The sequence below is a fragment of the Tenrec ecaudatus genome, chromosome X (assembly GCF_050624435.1).
Source record: "Tenrec ecaudatus isolate mTenEca1 chromosome X, mTenEca1.hap1, whole genome shotgun sequence".
Lineage (NCBI taxonomy): Eukaryota > Metazoa > Chordata > Mammalia > Afrosoricida > Tenrecidae > Tenrec > Tenrec ecaudatus.
Window position 1 is genome coordinate 99434479 of NC_134548.1, and position 13750 is coordinate 99448228.

The 13750-nt window shown below is 38.9% G+C and overlaps 1 pseudogene; it reads right to left on the reverse strand.

The window, feature by feature from the left end:
* Nucleotides 1-1046: 1046 nt before the first annotated feature.
* Nucleotides 1047-2909, reverse strand: LOC142433565 (putative ATP-dependent RNA helicase DDX56 pseudogene; annotated as a pseudogene).
* Nucleotides 2910-13750: the final 10841 nt, after the last annotated feature.

Genomic DNA, 13750 nt, shown 5'->3' on the forward strand with positions numbered 1-13750 from the left:
CAAAATGAATGGATGACAGTGGGAGCCCAAGATGCATTTGTAGGAACTAGATAGGAAACAAACCTTCCGTGAGCTCCCTCTACCCATAATTGAAGGATGGGAGCAAAGTGGTTATTACACAGAGTGCATTGGAGAGATGAGTATAGAGGATCAAGGGGACAAACCTGACTTGAACAGGTAAAACTTTGCCAGTTGATTCCCCCTGTGACTCCCCCTTTGCATGCTGGACCTGATCTGGTTTTCAATATTTTCTGAATTCTTTGTTTTGTTTGTTCATATTAGGGTTTATGTCCAAGGTATTATGTCATTAGGGGTCCCCCTCTTGAAGCTGTGTTATATGTTTTTCTGTTTTTCAGTATATGAAACCCGGGATTGATGAACCTATAGGGACAGCAGTAGAATAGGTTCAGGGTTTGTGTGTGTGTGTGTATGTGGGGTGCACTATGGGAAACACAAAGATTTCTCCCAAGTTGTCTCCCCCAAATATATGTTAGACTTAGGACACTGCTTGCAATTAATGCTAAATGACCGTCAACTTATCTCCCTGAAGACTCCCGCCATCCAGAGCAAGCAGACACCATTGTTTTTCCCACAATTGGTAGGGCTCACTCCCTGCTGTTAGGGTCAGTGCATTGCTTCCCCTGAAAGCTCAGGCTAGACAAAATGTCTAGCTCTAAGGCAATCAAGGTTAGGCTGCCATCATGAATCTTGGATCCGGCCATCTTGTCACATGTATACCCTTAATCCCTCCTCTTCCTATAGCATATGAACCCCTAGATCACCCTCCTCTCATTACTGTATTACCTACAGCACAACCCTTTCCTGTGACATATGTCTTCTGTAATTAGGGAGCTTTCACATCCACAGAGAATATATAAGCCTTGGTTAGCAATAAATCTCTCTCCCCACATGCACCACCAAATGAGGCTGAGGTGAGCATCCTATCATGAAATGTGTCTGACTCCAATATTTTAATCTCTCTTCTATCTCTCATACTCTCTATGACTTTACTATACTCTTTACTTATTGTCACTGTAAAATTGTGCCTACCGGACCTGTGATGATGTGTTAGGGGCTCTCTCCTCTGACAGTGCACAGTGGGGGTGGTAATGAGGTGTGTGTCTGCGTGTGTGTGTGTGTGTGTGTATGTGTGTGTGTGTGTAAAAGGGAGATGATGTCAAGGAGTCCAGGTGAGAGGAGGAAAAGTCTTTCAGTCTCTTGTGAAAGTGGATGACTCCATGAAGAGTTGGGGGAACAAAAGAGTTAGGAACCTGACCCACTTGAGGTTTCACAACTGCAGGGTGCAGGGGCAGTCCCAGGGCTAGACTTCAAGGTATGTTTTGGATTTTTCTGGGCTTAACAGGTCTTCATTCACCTCCTCAAGCCTTGCCTCCCAGATGGCTGCAGCAGTAGCAGAAACTTTTGATTTCCTCCATCTAGAATTGGTAGGGAAGTAGAACAGCAACCCCATTCTCTCCACTAAGCAGCTACTCAATCTTGGCCAGGTGTGCCTGCTCTGTGGGTAGCACCAAGGTCAAGAACACTCCTGGGTGTTTGGCATGTGCTGTCCTGCCAGCTCAGTGGATGTAAGCCTCACAGGTGGGTGGAAAATCAATGTTGAACACAAGGGACAGTTGGTGGAATTCCATACCTCAGGTCACACCAGCATTGGGATCAGAATCCCTGTCTCCTTTGGTTCCTCTGCTCCAATGTTGCCCTTGAAGTGGTTTCCTAGGACTTCAGCATCAGTTTCTGTGACACAGTCCTAAGGCCCTGGTTGAACTGTGCACCTGGAGCACAGGAGGAGTTCCCCGTTTCGCACACAGGTAGGAATGCTGAACTGCTCCAGGAACAGGCGGAGCCGGTAACTCTGCTCCAGAGTGTTGACAGATAGCAAGGACTTACCCTGAATCAATGACTGCTTGAATAGGGCATCCACCAAACCTGAAACTCACTGCCATTGAATCCATGCTGACTCACTGTGGGTTTCTGACACTGTAACTGTTTACAGAAGTAGAGAGCTAAATCTCTCCCATGGAGCTGTAGATGGTTTCGAACTTCAGATTATGAAAACCACTGCCCAATGTGTACCCACTACGTCACCAAGGATCCTTGAGCAACAGCAACATAAATTTGTCTTCCTCAGTCTCCCAGACCACCTGAAACTGTTATAAATTTGTCTTCCTCGATCTCATGGACCACCTGAATCTGTTGAAGCTGGCCTGCTCTCACGCAACAGGGACTCCTGTAACTTGAGGATAACCGGGTTATGGAGCTCCAGTTATTTGAATATTTGTACATCTTCATTGTCACCTGCTGACAAAAGCAAAAGCTTGGTAAATCCAGGGAAAGTGACAGAGAAAATCTTGAGTTCTTCCTCAAAGCCAAAGGAAAAAAGATCAGCCTCACCCACCACCAGCAACTCAAGCAAGTCAGAAATTTCAAGTTGTCTTGCTACAGATTATAGATGGCTTAATATGCATGATTAAGGGTGCCTGCCACTGTATCTTGCTCCTCTTTTGGCAAATTCTCTGAGAGATCAAGTCTTCCACAGCTGAGCCATCAGCTACCTGGATATCCTGAGCACAATAAACCACCAGCTGGTGAATCATGGACTGTGCCTGCTTTGCCAGCTCCTTGGTGGGCTCAAGGACAAGGCCACTCACAGTCTATTCTATCACAGGCCTTGTCGCCTTTCTGTGGGGCAGTAGCTAGAGCATTGGAAATGTATAAGCAGTAGTGTTTTCCAAGCCAGTGTGGCACTGAAACAGTATAACCTTCCCTTCCAGGGACAGTGGTATGTCCTTTTCTTGGATCAGTGTAGGTCACCGCCAGCCCAGGTGCAGGAGGGCCTGCAGGAGCCAGGGATTGAGGTCCATGGGGTCAAAGTCCAACACATCATCTGACATGATTTTCAGCAATCAGGACCTTTTAGTCCTAGGAAAATCACAATAAGCCTCTGTTGACTAAACAGATATCAGGAATTAGTTTTATGGCTAATTAATTTTTTGAATGACTAATTAAGTCAAATAAAAGAGGATTCTCAGAGTTGTTTGGATGACCCTGCCAGGAGATATCCTTATCTAACAAGCTTGCCTCTAAGCATTACAGAAATTTAGAAAAATTCCCAAGAAACTGAGGGAATAGGGAAAACATGCCACGAGTTAAGCTAATTACAGTAAGTAAGGTTACAATGAACCCTACCCACCTAGACACTAATGGCAACCTATACATAAAGCAATCAAAGCCATCGCTGTGGAGTGGGTTCCACATCATACCTACTGTATAAACTCCAACACACTGCCAATTCATAGCTACCCTATAGGACAGGACATAACTGCTCCTGTGGGTTTCTGAGAGTGTAATTCTTAATGGGATTAGAAAGTAATGCCATTATATCATGGGACATCTGGTATTTTGAACCTCTGGCCTTCCAGTTGGTAGCCCAACTTGTAACCACTATGCCACCAGGGCTCTGTATCTACTGTATAAGACATAGTAAAACTACCCCATATGGTTCCCAAAGCTGTTACCTCTGACAGAGCAGACTGACACATTTTTTCTGGGGTGACTGGCAGATTCCACTCCTTGCAACAAGAGCACTGCCTAAGGAATTATATGAATCCGACATTCAATTATTTAATATATGGCACACTCAAATGAGGAAATTTTGAAGAAAAAAAAGTATTTACAAAGATGTGGACCAGATCTAGGATAACCATTAAGGATAGTGCTTCCAATAATGAGATGTTTCTGTATTTACATCCAAAGTAGCTAACCTATGAAAAGGACTGTCTACTTGAGGGTCACTGTGAACTAAATGTGGTCACAATCAGGTTAAACTAGCATCTCAGAGAACAAATTTCTTTAGCTCATTTTCTGATCTCATGTGCTACTTTCCAACTAACTGAACCAAACTGGAAACAAGAAATCAAGGGACCTTATCATTAAAGTCAAAATAGGTCAACTCTTGGTCAGAGAGCAAAGTAAAGAAGACAGAGTGGAGCTGGATTAACAAATATAAAATGCCCAGCATGGATCAACTGTATTGCTCCTCAGTATCCATTGTTGCCATTCATCGGGGTTGAAATTCAGTTCTTCAATGAAGGGGTTGTGTGAAATCATAAAAATTATCCTCTCCCCTCTATGTGTAACCTCCTCTCTGGGAGATGGGCAATGGGGAGGTGGATGAGGGGAGACGCCGGGGAATGTAAGATAAGATATAATTATTTATAAACTATCAAGGGACCAGGGGTGGGATCGGGGAGGGAGGGGGACGGGGGGTAAAAAAGGGAAACCGAGCTGATTCCAGGAACCCAAGTGGAAGGTGAATTATGAGAATGACGAGTGCAACGAATGTATAAGGCTGCTTTGCTCAATTGATGTATGTACAGACTGTGATAAGAACCTTATGAGCCCCAATAAAAAGATTTTTTAAAAATTACCCTCTCCTCACAGGATGATGCCAATTTAGTCATTCTCCATGTCAAATCTTGGCCACTACTGATATTTTTCATGAAGACAGAAGTGGGGTGGGGGTTGGAGGTGGATAAAAAGGAACACAAAGCATTGCATTATGTTTTTGCTTCTCTGCACTTTTCATGAGGCTAACTTGGTAACCATAGCTGCCTTCCCCATCACCCTTCCACGTTCCCCTTATTCTCTGGCAGCACAAGATTCTTCACTTGGTGGGGTGAAATAAACATTCATTTCGGCAGGATCTGAGTCACTCTGGTTGTCTTTTCCTTAGTTGTAGCTTCCAGTTGATGAGAACAATTGGGCAAGGGAATACCAAATGATACTCAATTGAAGACCTTGAATTCCGTTTTGTAAAACAACTTCCCAATTTTTCATTGGAGATTAAAATAAGCTCACACATTGACTCCCATTTCCTACTCGTTTAGTGGCATGATGAGTTAAGAAACACTATGGAGATGTCTCAGTGTTCCATCTATCAGAACCATGACTTTCGTGGTGGGAATATTCTTTCCTTACACACTAGGATTTACCAACTAACCAAAGCAAGGTTGATTAAAAAATAGAAATAATTTCTTCAAATAAATTAAAACTGTAACAGTAGGTGGGCCACACCTTTCCACCTCTTCCTTCCTAGTTCTGAGAGAAATTGCACCATCTATTGGCTATTGGATTAAAGCTCATGCCACATCCTGCAAAATATCAGTCTATGAATCCATGCACTGGGAAGTGATCTCCAGATAAAAAAGAAAATCCAAATCTATAAGAGACAATCCCATTAAAGACAAAGTACTACTTCCTCCATAAAGAGAACTATCCACTGAAAATGAAGCCATATTAGGGGCTCCTTATTGGCCTCCATTGCTAACAGTTTGGACACTCAGAAGTGGCGGTAGCCAAGTTAGATTTAGCAAGACAGAAAGCGTGATGTTGAGCCTATGCACAGTCTTTATTTCTGCCTCACTTTGTACATGTGCCCATTGAATAAACATGAGCTTGACTGGAAGAGAAATTACCTGACAGAACAAATCATCTTGTGGACCTGATAACTGAGAGCCTCCTATGACCTAGATGCTGTCTGGTTGGCATTTACGTACGTAGGTGGAAAAGATTGTCACACTCTTAGTTCATGTCAAGTTGTCAATCCAATTATTACCTGTTATGATTCCCTTCCCACTTTTTCTATTCTAAACTTTCCAAGTTTTTGAGCAGCTGGACAACATATTACTTTTTGCTTATTAATTTATGTATATTCACACTTGGAGCTATCTCTCCTACCTCTGAAATGCAAAATTAGATATACTGTCAAGAAGTCTCCCTGTTGTAAAGATTTCCTGCATTGCTGAGTTTCAAGGCTGTTTCTTTTAGCTGGTATTGGTATACCATAGCAACAAACCATATGCGATTCAGAGATACAACTTTCTTCCCCTCCTTTTTCTCTTCTTTAACTATTTATAAGGCACTTCTCATAAGTACATAGTAGTGAAGCATTATGTGGAGGTACCATAAGGATATGAGATACCATCTCATAATTCTACATTGCCTTCCAGATTTGCTTAGATGGAGCACATTAGATGCCTGTGTTATAATGAAATGCTGCTGTGCAGATCCAAGTGCATGGATGTGTGAATCAGACGAACAGTGCAGCCTCTAACAGGGACCATTCATAAGCCTGGAGCTGCTATTCAAATGGATAAGAAAGAAGGGCACATTTTTCCCTGAAATTCAGGAAATCTATTGTGTTATCCTCCCCACTGGGATTTGTCAGCTGTTTTGTACAACATCTCTTTCTGCCATGGACAATTTTCATAACTTTGGTTCCTATGGTTAGTAGTAGATCAAGTTGCGTGCGTCCTGAAATGGATGAAGAGCCATTAATTTTAGAAATCACTTAAAGATGGAAGCTTTATGAGTTACCAATACCACCTGCTATCACAAATAGCATAATCACACATGTATTTCATTATATATTTCCTCCCAAATACGAAGAAGATCACCAAACACTGTCTGTTTTTCTAGTCTTTCTGTGTGGGCACATGTGCATGTCTATGTAAAAGGTGAAACAATACATATCCCCACATAGCCTACACCAATGGATTCTTAAAAAGCTCACTATGGTGGTAGGTTTTGAATTTTTGTGTGATTTATCTTCCCCTTTTCAGCATTCAGATGTCTTTGTAAGTCATCTATTGTAGTGCTTCTCAAAGTATAGTTCATCGGCTCATGCCAGTTTCAGAACTGTCCTTTATTGGTTTGTAACAATATAAATACAATAATAAAAGTGCTTAAATGGTACATATCAATTTTGCTTATTTTTGACACGCAAGTAAATAAGCATTAATCCGAGTAATGCATATCTATTGTGTTTTTCAAAGTAACAATCTTTGATGAAGCCAAAAACAATTAATCTAACTAATTAAAATCTGAAAACTCAAAACTTAAATGAAAAGAGATACTTTCTCTCATGATGATCTGCAAAGAACTAATTTAGGTCCCTTTCTTCTCCCTACTCAATAGATTCTGTTAGCACAATGTCCTCAACGTAATGAGCTAGAGAAATAGTCTTTCAGATATCAAGACGATCAAAGTCTCTCTAGACTACACTATGACAGAGAATAAAAGAGGTAGAAATCTTGAAGCAGTGTAGTAAATTGTGCATTGTTGTCTGTGGCATGCAAATGCAAACAGTTTCTAATGCTCCTCACTGATTCGAAGGTAAAGGAAACCATTGTATAGGGCAGTAGCTACATGTATCAGACATTGTACTGTTTTGCTCTAGTAAAGATGCCAGGTTTGAAACCACAGCAGCAACTGACATCAACCCCTGATAACGTTCATAATAATCTTTTGTCATTCTCCATGATCCATCTGCCTTTTGTACTAGCTAAATAAATATGACAAATAAGACCGTTCTAGGAATTAGTTCCTCTGCATCTCTCATGTCTTTATTCTCTGCAGATGCCTCCTGGGACTTTTTGCATGCTATTTTGGAAGAGATTTTCTCTATTTTTATTATTATTTTGCCATTACAGCCCTCCTTCTACCCAAGGAGCCATAGGAAAGATTGTGCCATTTACTTAATATAGCCATTCCTGTTATATATTCTACAGCCAGGAAGGTAACCACAGGCATGCTCTACATTTCAAAGGGGTTTGCTATTAAATGGAAGTGGATCAAGACTGATTTCCCTGAGCCTATAATTTGACCAATGGACTACAGTGGCATTTTGAAGTCTCAAGGGATTAGTCTAAATTCCATGTGACCAGGGTGTGTGTATGTGTGTGTGTGTGTGGGGGGGCAAATCTCACTGCCTTTCAGGTGATTCTGACTCATAGTGACCCTATATGGGAACTGCCCCTGAGACTAACTCTTTATAGGAGTAGAAAGCCTCATCTTTCTCCCATAGGAGAATGGGTGGTTTCAAATAGCTGACCTTAGAGTTAGCAGGCCAACAAGTAACCCATGTGCCACTATGACTCCTCAAATTTCATATAAATACCTGTTAATTCCAGGAAAGATGGAATAACTTCTCTCCTGTATCGCATAGTTATTTGAGATAATAGCTGTAGGATTATTTGGAAAGGATTAAAGGGGTATTAATAAGATAGCTCTGATTTCTCTCTCATGAGCTTCAGAATTTATATCCTAATCACTGTTGGATAACTCAGTTTTCATGTCCTCAGTGCTTCCAATTTAAGATGTCCCAATTTGGCATCTTATGTTTCTACACACATTTTCAAAAGAATCAGCTTGATGCATTGCATCTGGGCATTCATTTAGGCAACGAAGCAAAACTAAAACAAACTCACTGCTACCCAGTAGATTCATATAGACATTTTGGGACAGGGTAGAACTCCCATTGTGGGCATTTGAAACTAACTCTCTACAGGAGTACAAAGCCTCCTCTTTCTCATGTAAAATAGCTGATGGTCTTGAACAAGCAGTCTGGCTGTTAGCAGCCATGCATAACCAGTGCGCCACCAGGGCCCTTCAATTAACTTTAGAGGTGTCCTATGTACTCAAATTAACATAACTAAAGTCTTCTTTACTTTAATTTGAATACTAAGAATGTCTCTAAAATTAATTGCTTTATTTCTGAATACTTCTTTGCCTATATACCTCTCCTATAAAATAATGGTTATTATAATAATCCTTATAAACACATTCATATGATGAGGCTTAACATTTTGATAAAAACCTTAAAATTATAGTGGAAAAATACATATGTGTGTGTGTGTGTACATGATGGAATTTTCCCAAATTCTTTTGAAGTTTTCTCCTGAATTTTGGAGAATATAAAAAGGTTAATATGTATATAAAACTCTTGGAATAAGAGCATATACATAGTAAATTCTACAGTTATTATTTTCTAAATGATATTTTTAGATATTCAGATGTTTAATCTTTGAAAAATTCATTATTTTGAAACGCTACATCTATTTTTCGTATCACCAGTTTCTATTTTGATTTCATAACTGTGATATTTCTGTATAGTAGAATTTATTGAAATAGTCTTTTAAAATTTTATTATGAATTGCATAAAGGTTTATAGAGCATATCAGTTTTCATTCAGTGATTGGTACACACTTTCTTTCATGTCATTGATGGCAATCCCCAAAATATAGCATCATTTATTCTTGGAAGCTTGGTATACTGTTGATTTGGGGGACAAAAAGAAGTTTTTCAAATTAAGTAATAAAAGTTTATAGAATTCAAAGAATGTTTATCAATTTTGACTTAAAGTTTAAATGTTATTCCCTGTGTGCACTTTTATTTGGGAATTTTGTGTTATCTGTTGTAGATATTATGAGTTGAAAATATCATATTACTATTTTGTTTTGATTTCTCCTTGTTTCTTATTTTTGTTTTGATTTCTCCTTGTTTATTTTTATGTTACAAACTTTAGTTTTTCCTTCAAAGTATGTCTCTTATAAGCAACATATAGTTGAATTTTATGTCTTTTCAATCTGAGGTGTTGTATAATTTGATAAATGAGTTTATTCCACTTATTTTCCTTGTGATAATTATTATACATTGCAGCCAGTTTGGCTGGCATTACTATCTCTAATCTTATCCCATTGAGGGATAATATAGTCTAAATTTTGTTTTTGATTTCACATTAGTTTAAATTTTAGCGAAAATACCGTATATACTTGAATATAAGCCGACCCGAATACAAGCCGAGGTACCTAATTATTACTTTGGAAACCAGAAAAACTGATTGACTCCAGTATGAGCCTAGGGTGGGAAAAGCAGGATGTGAATTAACACAGAGACCAGAGGGGAGCGACAGAGTGCAGCCACAGACACATCCTTACCAGTTCAGCTGCCAGTGTAAGTGAATCACTATGGGTGCTTCTGCGAATTGGAGCTGTCAATGTCATAGGATGACTCTGATTGGTTAGATGTGAGCAAACAGACATTCAAGGCCCTGCAGTGTCAGCGGGGCTTTGAATGAACAGCGGAGGAATGGCAATCACCCGCGATATGTCACACCTCTTATACACTAGTATATACGGTAAATCTAAATAGTAGTTTTTTTTTTTACTTTCTTTTTTATTTTCTAATACTCACTGCAAACCTCATGGGTTTCAGAGACTGTAACTGTTTATGGGAGTAGAAAGCCACGTCTTTCTCTCTCAGAGATGCTGGGGATTTTGAACTGACCATTCTGATCACAGATGTGTAATTATTATTTTATGTCTCAAAAAATGTTGGAAGAAAATAAAGGTTCTTTGATTTTTGCCATTATTTTTACAAAATACTGTTCAAACAAATTTATCTTAGCTTATGATCTTTGGTATAAATGAGTTTTCATGAATTCACTGTCATAAATACCATCACAATGAATATATAGAACAGTTCAATAATGTTTTCCCCAAATCCCAAATACTGCCTGTGATTCAATAAATCACTCATATGTGCTTTCTAACCCTGATCCTGTAATTCCTACAAAACGACTGGATGGGCCACAATCTTACAAGAGATTGGTTGATTATTATGGAGACCATAATAAAGGCTTGGCAATCTATATAATACAATTGAAACCTGCAACTGCTAGGGAATTGGGAGATCACAGCAAATATTGGAGAGGTCTCACCAAGAGGGAATCTTTCCCTCCCAGAAAAACAACGTGAAATCTAAATTCACCAGAATTTCTTAAAGGTGGATATCAACCATGCCAGCCGACTTTTTCTGACCTTCCCTTCACCATGGACCAGTAGCCCAACGGTTTCAATGCATCTGCCTCCCCTGCATGAACTTCTCCCCTCTGAATATTCCCAGACAAACCTTTCCTTTTGCTGGCCTCTGGGGGCCCTGCATTCATAGCAGATCACATGGAATGCTTAAAACAGACATCTTGACTCTCAAAGCAATGCTTTTTGCCATTTTTATTTCTTTTGTCCTTACTTTCTACTTATCCCCATGAAGCATAGAAGAAGCAATCATCTCACACAAAATCTGGAATTAATTTTTACATTTCAGTTTTTCTGATCTTCTAAATATATATTACTTTTTGATTCTCACTTCCTCTTTCCACTTGGCCACACTCCCCTGAAGATATGCACACCTCCTCAGCAGATGAAGGCAAACCTGCATGTTTTTTTTAAGCCAAGCTTTTTCTTCCTATTCTTTGAGAGCATAAACATGCACACATTCATGCTGTCAAAGCATCAGGACTTCACATTTACACCCAAGATAAAAAGCATACAATCCACTTAAAAAGTAGATAAAGGACATACACAGTGAGGTCACCAAAAACGACACTCAAATGACTAACAGACACATGAAAAAATATTATGATCACTAGTCATACAGTACATGCAAACAAAACATCAGTGACATATTGCATTACACCACCAATGATAACCCAACTAAAAAACACACAAAACAAACCCCAGAAAACAGTGAATGCAAGAACGGGTGTGGAGAGACTAGAACTCTTATACACTGCTGATGGGCTTGTGAATATGCAAAACCATTGTGAAAAGGGCTATGACACTATCAAAACACCTGGGCCTATAAATATCGTATCACTCAGCAATATATCTGCTGAGTATATACCTACTAAAAGTAAGAGACAGATTAAGAACAGACATATTCCCCCTATATTAATTTTAGCAGAGTTCTCCATAGAAAGTAGTTGGAACGGGCTCAAATGCCCATCAGTAGACAAATGAATACACACAGTGGAATACTATGCATCCCTAAAAACAGTAATAAAATACCTCATCAAATAAATTGACCTGGAAATCATTATTCTGAGTGAAGTTAGTCCATCATAGAAGGCTAAATATTGTATGAAATCCCTACTATAAGAAGAAATTCCAAGATGAAGGTCATGTTATCATCGAATCTGGTCTCCCGAGAAATGAAGTAGAGAACCTGCCTATCACCTGATGATTTGCAGTTCAGGAAAATCAAATATTTATTATTTTCATGCTCTCTTTCCTTTAGTTCTCATCACATGTGTTTGTCTAGCAGTCATGGTTCTCCTTTTTTTGAATAAATTGTCATTGAAAAGTTTGCCCTATCTCCAATCCTCATTTTTTGTTAAAGTAGTGCTCAGTCATATACATTTTTAATCTGTACAATCAACAATCTGTGTACTGTAGTCCAAAAAGCTGTCCTATATATAATAACTTCATGTTATCAACAGTTTCAAAATTCCATATCATTGACTAAACTAGAATTACCTTATGTATTATGGGAATGATTTATAATATTCTCATATAAAATGCTAATGATGTCTCCAAATTGAAGCAGAGACACATAAAACCATAGATATACGAATGGATTTTGAGCTCACTCTTAATTGAAGCTCTGTTCTAAAACAATTCGTTCTTATGATATGGCGTTCCTGGATATGTCCCCTCATTACAAGATCACTGAAGATATGAGTGCTATATCAAAATGTGGTGAAGAACCAGATGGAGGCTGGCAATCAGAAAGAATAGAGTCAGGGATCTTCAAGGTTTATCTTAAAACATGCAGTCATCTAAGTGAGGCTTAAGCTAACACATAGAAGCAGTACATTAGCATGTGTGATCCCCAACAATGAAATAATAAAATCCAAATGTGGAGATGGGAACAGTAGTAGAGTTTAAATTGTGAACACCGTTTTTGCAGAAGGCTATGGATAACAGTGGAAATTCCAAACTCATTTGCATGGTCCTCATGTGGATAATGTCTCTGGTGATTTCCCCCTGACCACAATGCGGGGATCTGAATAGCCTTGTTATCACGTAAAAATTATAAAGTAGATTATAGCAAGTGTTAAATTAAAATGCAAAATCTTTTCAATGGATCTTTTAAGCCTATTTACATCGGTTCCAGTTTTTAATATTTTCTGTTTATTTTTAATTGAGGTTTTCCTCTATTTTATTTTGTCATTGTTGTTGGCCTTTTGTTTGTTTGTTTTAATTTTTATTTTGTATATATTTCTGTATATGAAATCCAGAATATGTAAATATGTAAAAACAGTAACTGGATTAATAATTTCCTAGGGGTATATCAAGGGAGGTTGAGGGGAAATGAGAAGCTAGCCACAATGAGTACAGGCATGAAGAGAATATTCTAACCTTGATTTTGGTGATTATTGCAAAAATCTTCTTTTTTGGGGGGTTATTTATTGATAATTTTATTGGGTGCTTATACAACTCTTATCACAATCCATCCATCCATCCATTCATACATACATACATACATACATACATACATACATACATACATACATACATTGTGTCAAGCACAATTGTACATTTGTTGCCATCATTCTCAAAACTTTTGCTTTCAGCTTGAGCCCTTGGCATCGGCTCCTCATTTTTCATTCCCTCCCTGCTCCCCCCTCTCATGAACCCTTGATAATTTATAAATTATTATTATGTCATATATTACACTGTCTGATGTCTCCCTTCACCCACTGCTGCAAAACTCTTCTTAATATGGTTGAGCTATTGAATTCTATGATACATGAATTACATGTCAATAAAACTAATTTTTAAAATACACTGAATTAGACTTGGACCTGAGGTCGTTGTTCTTAGAACATCCTAGACTCCAACAAAATTTCTGTAACATTGAAAAAGGAGAGATAATGAACTGGTTGGCCCATGGAGAGACTCAGCACTCTCGAGCTTATGGCATACATAGCTAAAAGAGTTGTAGCAGCTCTCCATGCAGGTCAGAGACCTGAAGATCCTATGTACATAGGTTGCATGCCCCCCCACCTTCCACTCCCCCTTCCTTTACCCCCATCCCTATGGAAGTGGGG